Below are 14,115 nucleotides of genomic sequence, written 5' to 3'. Positions count from 1 at the left end.
ACTTTCACAAAGATTGTTCAACAACATATCGCACTTAAACCGTGTATGAAAGTGAGATCTGCTCCAATTCTTTGCAGGTCTCTTACTGAGCCATTTCCAAGCTTCTTCATCCTCTTGTTTCATATTACCCATTTTCGCTTCCCACCAAGGCATAGTTATGGCTCTTGCTACAGCCCATAATATGTGTTTTATGGTAAGACTAGAGTGTGATGATCTAAAGTTATTATATAAGTGTCTAACACACATCCTGTGCTCTGCAGTTGGAAGTACAGTCTCAATTGCAGGTATGTGTCCCTTTTGCTTGTCACTAATGAACACATATGACAAACCATTTGTAATCTTTAGATCTTCAATCAACAGCCTAAGAAACCAAATCCATGATTGTTTGCTTTCGATCTCAACAACTACATAAGCAATTGGGAAACTGCCATTGTTGCCATCCACCCCAACTGCTATCAAAATCTGGCCAGGATAAGGACCTTTTACGTGGTACTCATCAACACCAATAACTGGTCTGTACCCATCTAAAAACCCTTGTCTGCAACTAGCCAAGCAAACATACATCCTTAGAAAGATAGCTTGGCCCCCTACTTGTTTAGTTTTAATTACAACTGTACTTCCCTTGTTTGCCTTCTTCAATTCCTTTGCACAATCCCTTAACCTAGCATAGTGTTCTATGTAACTCCCTTCAGTCATTACTTTGGCCCTCTTTTTGGCCCTGTATATTTGATGCCTTGTGAAATTCATACAATAATCCTCCAAAACATCCTCTTGCAATGATTTCACATCCAAGTCTGTGTCTCTCTTCAGCTTCTTAGAATACCTGTTGCAAAGCCACTTGGATGAGGTATACTTCAACTTGTCGACCCTCCCACAAGTGTGTTCTAGGCTCATAGTTTTGATTACAAATGTAGATTCACTCTTACTTATCTTTCAAGCATATAAATAAAATGGTCATTTAAGTCCTCCCATACATATTGTCTGGAGCCTCATCTTGTCATTTTTTTTGAATTTTATCAACTTACCATGTATAATTGCATACTCCTCCACAGCTTCTTTCAATACCATTTTGTTTGCAAATTGCATTCTCATCCTAAACTCTGGATTCCTTAAATCCACCTCTCTCATGTACTCCTACAACTTTGGCTTTTTTTTTTTCTTCTATTTGCCCTTTTCCTCACCATTACCCTCATCCTGATTCTCTTCATCACTTCCTATGTCCAAATCTGATGTGTTAGCACATCTGATGATACCTCTCCTGGAGCTTCATGAGTAGACCCAACATTCTCATGTCTATTGGGCTGAACAGTAGGCCCAACATTCTCACATGCATTGGGGTCAATAGCAGGCTCAACATTCTCACCTGCATTGGGTGAACAGTACGCCCAACATTCTCACCTGCATTGGGCTCACCACTTGGGCCCCTAACTACCACATTCTCAACTACAAGCACCTCATCTTCTTGTTCACTGAATTCATAATCACTATCCACAAAATTTGCATCATTTTCCCTTTCATTTCCAACCTCTCCATTCTCAGTTATTGCAGCCTCATTTTCCCCTTCATTTCCAACTTCTACATCTGCATTTGCATCCTCTTGTTGACTGAATGCATGCCATGTCACACCCTTACCATCATTTTCTACATCTGCATCATAGTTATATTCTACACCATCCAAACTAGGCCACACAGCATATGCTTGACTCCCAAGCCCATTACCATTTGAATTTTCCAAATCTGTATAGTACAACACAAGAACCCTATTACATGGCATGCATCCAACCATTTCAACTACTTTAGCATCGGAGGTAATAAGCTCCAATATGTTACCATCCTTTTGTCCAGCCTTTCTATACCTAATCTTCATAGTCTGCTCAATTTTCGGAACATCTATTGTATACCCCAACTCTTTCCCTATCTTCCTTAAATCCAGCAATGACAGAAAGTCATCAACAACATTATCTAAATAATATACCTTACCACCCTTATAAACCCCATTTTCAAACATACCCCCATAGTGTAGTTCAAGAGTGACTCTGTCAGAGATAGCTGTAAAAAGTACACATGAAATTTCAGAGTTAGCTGCACACACATCTCCTTTATCTTATGCTACAGGTTTAGGGTTTTAATTTTTTTTACAGTTTCACTCAATGCATAATAGTGAATTAAGTATGAAACAGACAACAACGGGACTACACCAAACATAAAAACCTACACTTTGCAGTCAATGCCAGCATAAAGGAAACAAAATATCAGAGAATCTTTTAAACATAAAGAAACTGACACTGGACCACACACTTGCAAACAAAAAGCATCGATTTGCAAAACAAGATGAATATAAAATTCAGACAGAGAATCCCTTACTGTATTCGGGATTCTCTGCACCCCAACGGAACTCGAACTCCATTAGTGACGAGCATACACAATGATCGAAATCCAGAAATTCCCGCAAAACCCCCACATAGGAACCCTAACCCAAAATCTCTGATGTTGGCTTCGCACCTCCTTTTCATGAACTGAAGACGACGTCTTTGGCAAATTGGAGACGACTTTGAGGTTTAAAAAGACGCATATACCCTTTCAGGTTTAAAAAGACGCATATACCAATCCTAAACCCCACCACTGGCGTTGACTTGTCAAAAACTCACAGAAAATGTAACGGTAGGATCAATGGAGCGATTACTATAGAGTTTATGGACCATTTGAACGAATAATTTAATTGAAGGACCAAAATATAAATCGCGTATAAGTTTGAGGACCATTTGAGTAATTTACCCTTATTTATATATCAAAGAAAAATTGATAACTCATATATTTATACATTTATACCATCCACTTCTAGTCTATTTGTGATGTTTTTGAGTTAAACTTGTTGCATTTTACCCTATTTTGGGTTAGTATGCAGTTGCATCTACTTTAGGATCAAGTTGAAGGCAAAAGAAGTGAAAACATGCCATTTTTGTAGCTAACCCTTATTCAAACGTGAAAACAAGTTTCGTGACCTGTTTTGAAGTGCAAATAAAGAATCCAAGGCGAACCTAGCTTGTTTGAAGACTAAGACCAGAATGGGAAAGCAATGGGGATTTCTAGCCTGATTTAGAGGTGACAAATAAGGCAAAAATGTGCACAATAAAGGCTGATTTGTTAGGATATCTTTGGAATATCTTGCAACCTCTTTTACCCCATAAAAACTTGCATTTTTGCCACTTTTACAGACCCTATTTATTTTGGCTGAATTTCACAACCCTGGAACTAACTTCTTGGTTATTCTCTCCTTTCATGCACACTAAAACCCTAGCCGTCCATATATTTCTACCATCAGGACTCAGCGCAATAGGTGGTTCTTGGAGAAGTTCAACATCAGAATTGGTTCAAGGGTTTCCTCTCATGAATTTATTTTCACTCACGTTGTTTATTTTTGTTTTAATCTCTGTGAACATGATATGTAACTAAATTCATAGCTAGGGATTTCGATGTAGCCTTTCAACATTGATCCACGTTTCTAAGTTAAAGTATTCAGTTCATCAATCTGCTTCTTGTTTCATTCACTGAATCTATTGTTCAATTTGTTTGTCAATTTTAATGTTTGATCACCATTAGAGTTGCCTACAGATTATCTAGACAAGGTTATAGTAAACATCATGCTTAATCTTGTTAGACATGTGAATGAATGAAGAGAATGCTATGCAAACATCATGCTGTGTATTTTCTTTGGTTCTTTAACGTTTTCTTGCATGCTAATGACTCTTAACTTGGAACCAAAGTTGAACATCCCAACTAGGTTGCAGATTAGGAGAATTTGATCAAAACCACACATCATATGGCTGGTCATATATATGTAAAACGAACTCTGGAAACAGGTTGGTAGTTGAGTACGGTTTAATTTTATAAACATGGAATTAGTTTTGCAATGGTGAATTCGAAATCCCTGGTCTCTTCCCTATTCTTTCTACATCAATATATCATTCACTACTACATTCTTCTTGCATTTTAAGTTATTTTTCATTTACAACACAAAAACTACTTTCAAATTGTCACTTTCATTTTTAGTTAGGGTTCTTTCAAAACTAGTAATTTATAGAGGTCCAATCGGTCCCTGTGGTTCGACACCCTTACTTGTACCACTATACTAACCATATATTGGCACTTGGAAGGAACACAACAAAATTTTGGCGCCGTTGCCGGGGACTGATTTCAGTCCTCTATAATTGCTTGTTCTCAAACCCTAATTTCGTTTTATTTTTGTTTCTCAGGTAGTATATGTCAGATACACTTGCTGAGATAGGCCAAAGACTTGAACGGTTGAAGAGCAACACTTTTGAGAATTCTATATCAGCTAGTGCCCAGACTAGCAGTGTAGAAGAGGACAATAGTTCTTCTAGCCCAACGAGTGTAGATTCTTTCGATAACTCTAATTCTGACAGAGAAGAAGAGATGGCTGGCAATAACGATGACAACCGAGCTTTGGAAGATTATGCTCAACCGGTTATACCAAATTCCCCTTCGTGCATCTTGCTGCCTACTGAAGCTAGAAATTATGATCTCAAATCTTCACATTTTCACATGCTTCCTTCTTTTTATGGTTTACCTAACGAAGATCCATTAGCCCATATTAAGGAATTCTACAATGTTGTGAGTGGTTTACCTTTACAGGAAGTGAGTGAAGCAAATCTGAGGATGAGGGTTTTTCCTTATACATTGAAAGATAGAGCAAAAGGTTCGCTCACCACTTGGGATGCCGTAGCAAAGAAATTTTTGGAGAAGTTTTTCTCTACTCAAAAGACAGCTATTTTGAGAGGCCAAATCTTTAACTTTAAAAAAGATGATGGAGAACCTTTCAATGAATGTTGGGAGCATTTCAAAGGGCTGTTGCTGCAATGTCCACATCATGGGTTACCTCTTTACCTACAAAAGCAAATTTTTTATGATGGACTACCCAAACATGTCAATCGGCTGTCAATAATGCAGCAGGTGGAGCTTTGAAGAAAAAAATGCTCAAGAGTCATATAACATTTATGAGATGTTGGGATCTAATGCTCAACACAAAGATACAAGAGGTAAACAAGTTGGAGTCTATGAAATGAGTTCTAATAATGATCTTGCCTTGCAGGTGGCTAGTTTGGAAAAGAAGCTTGATTCTATGCTCAATATGGTGCCTAAGATAGCTGAGGTGTGTGACATTTGCAACATACCAGGTCATCCTACCTATCAATGCTCGGCTAGTGAGGCTTATCCCGGATTCATTCAAGAGCAAGTGAATCTCATGAATTCTTACAATTAGAGGTCGAGGAATGACCCGTTCTTTAATACATATAACCTTAGTTGGAGAGATCATCCCAATCTCTCATGGAAGAATAACAATCAATTTCAAAATTTTCAACCAAAGCCTGCCACTATGCTTGAAGATATGGTCAAAATGCTAGCTCAAAACACCGTTCAGCTCCAGCAAACTACCAACAGTACTCTCCAACAACATTCAGCTGCTCTAACCAAAATAGAGACACAATTAGGTCAGACTTTGATTCAAAGCTGTCATAACACTTAGGAAAATAATCTTTTCTAGTGTCCGAATTCAACTTCCTGTAATCGATGTAAACACGCCAATCGGCACCCTAAACCGTAGACTCTCAAGCATGGAATTCCACCCGCAATGAGATACGAACCCGCCAATTGCCGGGTGGGCCAAGATCACCACCTGCAGGGCCCACCCTGTGACCTTTCCTATTCCAACTGCCTGATCGAGGAACCCTTAGGGCAAGACCACCTTGGGATCTGAATAGTCACAAAGGGACACAACGTCTCCTTTGGTTGCAGCTGGCGTGGAGACCACAAAAATCGGAGCCCACTCCGCTCAAGCCCCCACGCTATCTCTCTCACTTGGTCCTCACCAAAGCTTCCCATGCTCCCAAAGCACAGGAACACCACAGACGAAGGAGGCTAATCATCTAGCCACTCCGATACATTAGACTTCTATTGCACCTACTCTGAATCTGATTGGCTATCATCACTCTTTAGGTTTAAGATGGGCCTCACAGGATACAAAGGTGGGGTTTCACCATCAGAAAGAGAATCAAGAGCGTGCGATTCCAGCTCCATGAATGTATTTACCAAAATACCCTTGGTTTCTCTAAACCGTTTGGCATAGCCGAGGAACGCCTTTGCGCCGTCCTTGTCCAGAAGCACACTGGGCAAGACATTGGAGGGAACCGAGTTGACAAAAGTGGGCAGGCCCAACTTAGCGTCCGAGTCCTTGAACTCACTCACTTCCTTGTTATACACATCACGAATTCTCTGTAGGTTAAACAACAACCCCATAAACCCAGCTGGTGAAGTGAAGAACACATAAGTAGGAACCCCAAATTCATCCGCGTAGTTGATCATTGTTGTACAACACATGTCGAAGATCAACCCAGCGAGCTGTGGCCTTGACTCGGACTTAGACTCAGTGAGATTGGAGACAGCGTTTTTGACGTGGGGTTTGTGACTTTCGACGAACTGGTTGCAGAAGGAGTTGGGGCTGATGTGCTTGTTTATGGCAGGAAATTTTGGGAGGGTCATGAAGTTGACACGTGGCGACACGCACTACTACATTTTACGATTTGCGCGATGAAGAGGATTTCGTCACTCAAAGTTACTTTTAGTCGCACAATTTTTAGCACGACAGAAAATTCGTCGCGCACAATCCGTCGGGCAAAGAGCGTGAAGAAAGACTTTATGCGACCAAGTTTTTACATTGGTCGAGCAAAACTGAGCGACGGTTAACGTTCGTTGCACAAAAGGTTTAGGGATGACACAACTGTTCGTCGCACAAACTTTTGCGTGACGAAAGCATGTTCATCGAGAATGTACTGCGCGACGGAAAATATTCATCGCAAGGTTAGAGTCGCAAACATTTGCGTGACGAAGAAACATTTGCGCGACGATCTTTTCTTCGTCGCGCAATTCGTGTCTCCAACATTTGCACGACGACCAATATTGCGTGACGAAATTTTCATCGTTGCACTTATCCACTTCACGAGACGAATGACTTCATCGCACAAGAATAAAATTAATGTATTTAAAATGTAGTTTTACGTTTTTTTATTTTGTAAAATGTGAATTTGAGCGACAAAAAACATTTCGTCGCGCAAAATTAATATATATATATATATTATTTAAATTTAATATTACGTTTTTTTTTATTTTGTAAAAAAATACATTTGGTTTTTTTTTTTGGTAATAAAATGAAATTGCAATAAATAAAAAATGAATTGAAGAGAACAAAAAATTCTATAAAATAAAATAAATGTATACTACAAGAGCAATGTTTAAAATATAATTTTGAAAATAAAAAACTAATCAAATAATGTTCCAAAATCTACTTGATCATCAGGCATATGCAGCTCGGAGGTCTGGGGGTCCACAGGGGCAGTGGTCTGGCGGGCATGCTCAGGGTGGACGGGCTAGGAGGTCGACGCATCAAATTGCGAGACTGGAATGCCGTATCGCGCGAGGGACTGCAGAATCACTGACATCTAACCCTGAAGCTCAGCCACCTTTGTTGTCAAAGCAGTCACCTGACTGTTTGACTGCGCTGATGAACGAGGTCTAGGCTCCATCTGCCAGGCATTCCCCATCCCTCGACAATATGTCCCCGGCCTCCTCCTGAGAGTCTGATCCAACGTCTTCGTCAAGATCTGAAACTCAGCATCTTGTGGAGGATCCACAGACTCGATCGGAGTATCGGGAGGAAGTTGGGAGACAGACTCCTGAAGAACCAACTGGCTCCTCTCCACCATCGTCGTCTGTTTAACATAACATAAAATATAAATTAAAAAATTCATATAATAACCCTGAAACTTGAATGTAATAACCCTAATACTTACATGAAGGGACTCAGCCAACTCATTCCTAGGTCGAACATAAACGTCGCCAAAGACGTCGATCTCTGGGAATTTGGACCCCCCCTAAATTGAACAAGAGAAGAAAAATATTAGTACGAAAAAATAAATTAATAATAATGACATATTAAAATTTAAATATAAACTATTTTATTATTACCCGCCGCAGTGCATCCATCCTATATGAGAAGGGCATGGAACCTGAATGGTGGAGAAGAGTCTTCTTCTTCCTATTGCCCTTATTGACTTTGGCTTTATTCTGTTATACAAAAAATAAAACGTATTAGTTGAAATTGAAATGAAATATAAAAAATTAAATAAACATTAGTAAGAAATATGTAATAATTCTGAAATTAATATTAAAAAATACCACAAAATCAGGACCACGCCCAACTATCCTCCCGCCCCTCAATCTCCTTCGGGAAACCCCCTGAAGAGCGACTTGCGGATCATCAAACGCCTCAAAATGGTGGTGCAAGTCGCTCTTCCACTGCTTATACCTCTCAGTGAAGAGTCTGTTAACATACGCCAACGACTCGTCTTCGAGGTCCTCTAAGTTGTAGTTCGTCTGCAACAAATTAATTACATACAGTAAGTAATAGAAATATATAAAGTTTGAAAGAAAAAGAATTAAAAGGTAGGATACATACCGACAACTGGCCGCGCACCTCCGTCTTGATCTCATCAGGCATGACCTTCCAAGACTTCCATTGCATCGGGCAATGGGTCCGAACGATGTGACCAATGTCGTGGGCCAAGGAGCTATGCAACTCTGCCGTCGGTGTAGCCCGAGGTCGCTCGTCGTTTCCGATGTTGATACGATTGTTGGTCACCCGGGTGACCTTCACCATCTTCAACTGCCGACATGGCCCTCGGGTGTTCTTCTTGGCTGCAAAGAAATATGACATTAATGTTAAATAAATAACAAATTTACCTATAAAATACACACACAAAAATGAACTGTAGTTGAAGGAAATCTATACCTAGCTGTGACCCCGACGCACCAGTGGCGTCGTCGATGTGGTGTCGGTGGTGCTGGCGGGCTGGTGACGCCGCCTGGCGCTAACAGGCTGCGCCACTGATGAAGCGACGAAGCAGGCACATGGGACCTACCTGGACCAACTAGCAAGTGGTCCATCAGTGCTGGAGCAGTGGCAGTAGATGACGACTGAGCTGGGAGAGGCGAACTCTGTGCAGTCGTCACCGCCTTACGAATTCTAATCAGGTTTGACATATGCAAAATTTCATTAATACACATACAAATTAATCAAATTTACGAATATATAATTGTAAGGACACACAATTTCATTAAGAATTTTAACTAATTAATTAAAAGCATAGCTTGACCTAGGGTTTGCTATTTCGGAGTATCCGGGACTCCGATCCACCATCCGTCGAATCCTACACGATCCTAGAAATACAAGGTACAACAAACATGAGTTTGAGTTCGATCCAACGGTTCGAACACATCAAATCCGGAAATCACACAATAGATGAAATCCGTTCGAGACTCAAACGGTAACCAAATTCAAATCCGAGCACACCTACGGGCTCGTGACAACTAGGGGATTGCATTGGGACCCAATGCCCCACTGCTACAGTATCCCACGCGCCACCACATGAGCCAGCAACGCATGGGTGTCCAAAGTGATAACAATCGTCGGAAAATTCTAAAAACTAAGGGCTCGGTGCCTTCGGAGTCGAAGGGTAGCTTCATGATGAAGACGGTGATGAAAAGTCGGTCATGTCGAGCAAAAAGGAGCTTTGCAATCTCGACAGCAGAGACGAGGTGGCCCATGTCGGCGGAAGGGATGAAGACTAGCTCTGAAGCTTTCTCCATTTGGGGAAGAACAAAGGGAGGTTTTAGATATTCTGATGGAAATGAAAAGCTCATGTCGACGCCCTTAATATATATTGCCATAATTGAATGTTGGAATTAATAATCTTTGCTTAGGTCAAGATATAGTGATGACGTCATGCCTTTGCTGCATTGGTCAGAAGCTTCATTGGTAAAAGAACAGATTGCCACCTGAAAATAAATTACTTTAAATTCTTGAAATCTTCCATACATAGTCCAACGATGCAAGTGATGTGCTGCTTTTGTTGACAATACAATTTTTATACCAACAACTTTCCTTCTTATAATTTATATGTTCACAATTTTGGCGAGTGTTTAATCTCTATCCAAATAGTTGATGTTAATTTTCATGAGGATAATTTGACGTGCCAACATATGATTATCGCACAGGAGAAATCCACCTCAAGTTTCAGTCTTGAAAATTGTTGAGGTTCAAAAAAGTCACGGGAAGTCTAAAGACATTCAAAGCCCAATATAACATATAATGTTGGTCATGCGTTAATTCAAGCTGTATTTTAGGAATTAATTTATTAAATAAATATATAAATAATGTACATGTCATGCCAAATCAATAATATATTTTTCCTATGCCAATCACCTACCAAGCTCACATGAACCCAAGTCATGTGGTTTACAGGGCTTGCACGAGGAATTGTGGTGTGGAAGGTTACGGAGGTTCACAAGGCCCACGAAAGCTCTTTAATAATGAAGACTTTGGGCTAGCTACTTGGGAACACCAAAGTCCAAGCCCATTACTTAGAGTTCTCCAATGTGGGTGAGCAAATGAGATATTTTCCAAGCACTTCCTTTTACCCATAGGAAATAGTAATTTTCCAAATGCCTAGCTTTACCTGTTGGAAACAAGCCTTTTCCAGCACTCCCTATTACTCGATGGAAACAAGCCGTTTCCAGCGCTTCCCTTCACTCACAGGAAGTAATCAGTTTATAGTACCTGGCTTCACCTGCTGGAAAATAGCATGCCCTAGTGCTCCCTTTTAACCATTGGAAATAAGCTGATTCCAGCACCTCAATTTACCTATTGGAAATAAAGGAAAACCCTCATCTTTTATAAATTGGGAGGCATTTCTCAGCCAAAACCAACTCATCTTGGTTGTTGCAAGCTTCTCAACAACCATGAGAACTCACCTTTCTTCAGCTGCTGCAAGCATTCCAGTAGCTTCTAATTTTTCTTCAGCCATCAAGCCCCCCCTCCCCCTCATTCGCCTGCTGCAAGCAATACAGCAGCCAAAGACCAATTTTTCTTCAACCAACACTCTCTCACTCGGTTGCTACAAGCATCCCAGTAGCCACCAACCAACATAAAGCATCACCTAGCTCCAAGCTTTCCCTTCCTTCCAAGCTTTAAGCACCATAGCCTTCAAACCTCAAGCTTTTTCTTCCATCATCCTTCTCTTGAAACTCTTAAATCCCATAGCCATAGCCACAAACAACAAATTATCAACACTAAACTCAAACATATCCAACACCAAGCCAAGCACATGCATTTGCATTTGCTAAACTTGTGGGTCTTTAGCTCCCACACTCCAAGCTCTCATGCCAAGCGCACATAATCTCATATCAACATCAGCAAGTCATCTTCAACTCTTCGTCGAGCTGTCGGAAACATCAACACAAAACACGCAGCCGCTGGAAGAAGAACAAAGTACTCCCCCGGGACTTCCTTCTCCCTCGGAATACTTTGGGCCTAGTTCTCTCTAACTCAGACAAAAGGGCAACGAAGTCTTCATTCATCACTCTATGGAGATCCAAGAATCAACAAAGCTCGGATGAGCCTTCGGACGAAAAAGACCCCAACAAAAATCAATTGGGTTTAGCAAATCACACTGCGGTTAAGAAAGGTAGCAAACTACAACTACAATATACTGAAAATGCCAAAGATACACCTACATAACACAAAAATGAAAAATAACTCAAAATATAGGGACTAAAAATTGACCTCAAAGGGGTTGTTTGGTACGGCTGACTGTCATGAACTAGATTAAATCCTGGGACTGTTTTGAATTAGCTTGGATTACCCTAAACTAGATTAAGTACTGACCTACGTTTGGTGTTGTGTCGACTAAGAAGTTGGATTGTAAAAATAATGAAGACCTATATTTGGTGATGTGTCAGACTAAAAAACAATTCTTGTAATATTTAAATTTAATTAGGGATTTTGACCTAAAAAATATATACATTCAATTAGGAATATTTAATTAGGGCTGATGTGTGAAAAAAAAAATTATAAAAATCTTTATAAAAATTATAAAAATTTAAAATTTAAAACAGGAAAGAAAAAAAAAAACCCCATTCTCTCCTTCTTTCCTCTTTCTTCCACTCTCTCTCTCTCTCTCTCTCTCTCTCTCTCTCTCTTATCGCCGACCTTGAACCAACCCTTAGAAATCTATCGTCGACCCACCCACATATATAGACTCGTCCCAACCTGGACTTAACGCATATAGATCTGTGCCTCCCCAACTTACTCTCTCTCAGCCGCTTGAGGAACCTGGGCTCGGTCTCGGACAATTCGATCAATAGCTTGAGAGCCTCCTGCGCCGTGGCCTAGTTGTCGTTGTTCAAAGCCTCCATCAGCATCATCATCATCACTGTAGTCTTGTAAGCCCAATTTGAAATATGAAAACTTGAAATTTTGGGCCCAAATTGAAATCTGAAAATTCAATATATATATATATATCTATACACACACACACACACACACACACAAAGAGCTTCCATTGAGAGATCCCTCAAATAAATTTATTTGAGAGACACCCTTGTAGGACCCACTCTATATTGTATTTTACTAATCCAAATTGTCTATTTTTTAAATAATCATTCAAAGATCATCTCTACAAAAAAATCACTTAAATCCGATATCGTTTGACCACTCAATTGAGTTATTGAAATTTTAGTACTTTCTTGAAGCACTATGTTCATTGATTTTGTAGGATACAATTGGATGTCGAAACGGTTTCTGATTCGTCTAATTTTTTGCAACGATAATCTATGAATGTAGACTTAAAAAATAGATGGTTTGGATTGTAGAAAAAAAATTCGTAGGAAACCCTAAAAAATATCCCTCAAATAAAATTATGTTTGTACCATAACTGACCGAGCAACTAGCTAGGCTAGATCATTCGAGTGCCATGCTTTGAGAGGTCATCACCTTAGCCAAAGAAGCATCACCACAAATCACAACTCTAAGCAAAGCAAGAGGAATCCCACATCGGAAAACTAGAAGAGATGGAGACTCCCCCTCACCTATAAAAGAAGACTGCTCTTTCCTTAGAAGGGGATCCGGGTCTTGGATCTAGACCCTTAGGCCTTGGACTCTCTCTTCTGGACCCATCTCTAGGCTGGGCTTCTCACTTGTTATCTTTATATTTGGGTCTAATCCCTTTGTACAAATGTAAACAAACATTATCATAATGACAACACCCTTCTCCGTGGACGTAGCCCATCATTCGGGTGAACCACGTATATCTTATCTTTTATATGTTTATCGTTTGCCCAAATCCTCACACACTTGGTGAAGGTCCTCACCTTCATCCATCATCCATCACACCTCATCACTAAGTTGGACTCAACCTTGGCCTAACCATTTTGAGCATCAACAAATTATTTTAAAAATTCCTCAATAAAAGAGGACTATATATACACATATGAATACCAAACAAAGCCTAAAATTACTAGGAAGCCCAGCCAAAGAGCAAATTGATTTGTGGGCCCCGACAAATCATAGTAAACTAGAATATTGCATTATAAACCAGACCATTGTTTTGGCATATAGCAGCTGAAAGAAAGATGCTGTGAGCTTTAGGGAAACAACAAGACAAAACATCATCGTAGAAAGCCTTCCTGTCTAAATGGAAAAAGGCAAAATGAAAAATGAAAGAAGAAGCGCCAACCATGAAGCTTACCCTATAATTTTTTGTTTTTTTTAGTATATGGTGGTACATACACACTACCACCATATCATAGAAGTTCAAACTAAGAGCATTAGTTTGTAAGTCAAAATTATTTTTTTACCAAGTTAGACCCGTTTATTAGCTATAATTTCTTGTCTTTAAGTAGCTAGAAAGTTGACTGAAGAATAAATAGTAAAAAAGACAACTAATAAATCAACAATTAACAAAAACTATAAAGACGAAAATGATAAATAACTCGAGCTCTGTGGATTAAAAAGTCATCTCCTCCAATGCTTTCAAGTTAATACAAAAATACTCATGAACTCATATTAACTAGTGTAGGGGCCTTTTTCTTCTGGCAGCTACAAATGGGAGGGGTTGCTGTAAGGAGTAAACTGAAGAAAATATCCCCTGTGTCTGAGTTTAAAGATCAAACCCCAAAATGTTTTGAAAGGATAGTAAAGCCTTA

General features: G+C 39.7%; 1 non-coding gene and 1 pseudogene across 1 annotated transcript; both read right to left on the bottom strand.

Annotated features, from left to right (window-relative positions):
• Positions 1 to 4,788: 4,788 nt before the first annotated feature.
• Positions 4,789 to 4,895, bottom strand: LOC117612780. Its single transcript, XR_004583560.1, has one exon. It is a non-coding gene; the product is annotated as a small nucleolar RNA R71 (small nucleolar RNA).
• Positions 4,896 to 5,572: 677 nt separating this feature from the next.
• On the bottom strand, positions 5,573 to 9,720 carry LOC117612775 (annotated as a pseudogene).
• Between the last annotated feature and the right edge of the window lie 4,395 nt (positions 9,721 to 14,115).

This window comes from Prunus dulcis, unplaced genomic scaffold, assembly GCF_902201215.1.
Source record: "Prunus dulcis unplaced genomic scaffold, ALMONDv2, whole genome shotgun sequence".
Taxonomy (NCBI): Eukaryota; Viridiplantae; Streptophyta; class Magnoliopsida; order Rosales; family Rosaceae; genus Prunus; species Prunus dulcis.
Note: the sequence above shows the minus strand (reverse complement) of the source record. Positions and strands in the feature narration are given on the sequence as shown.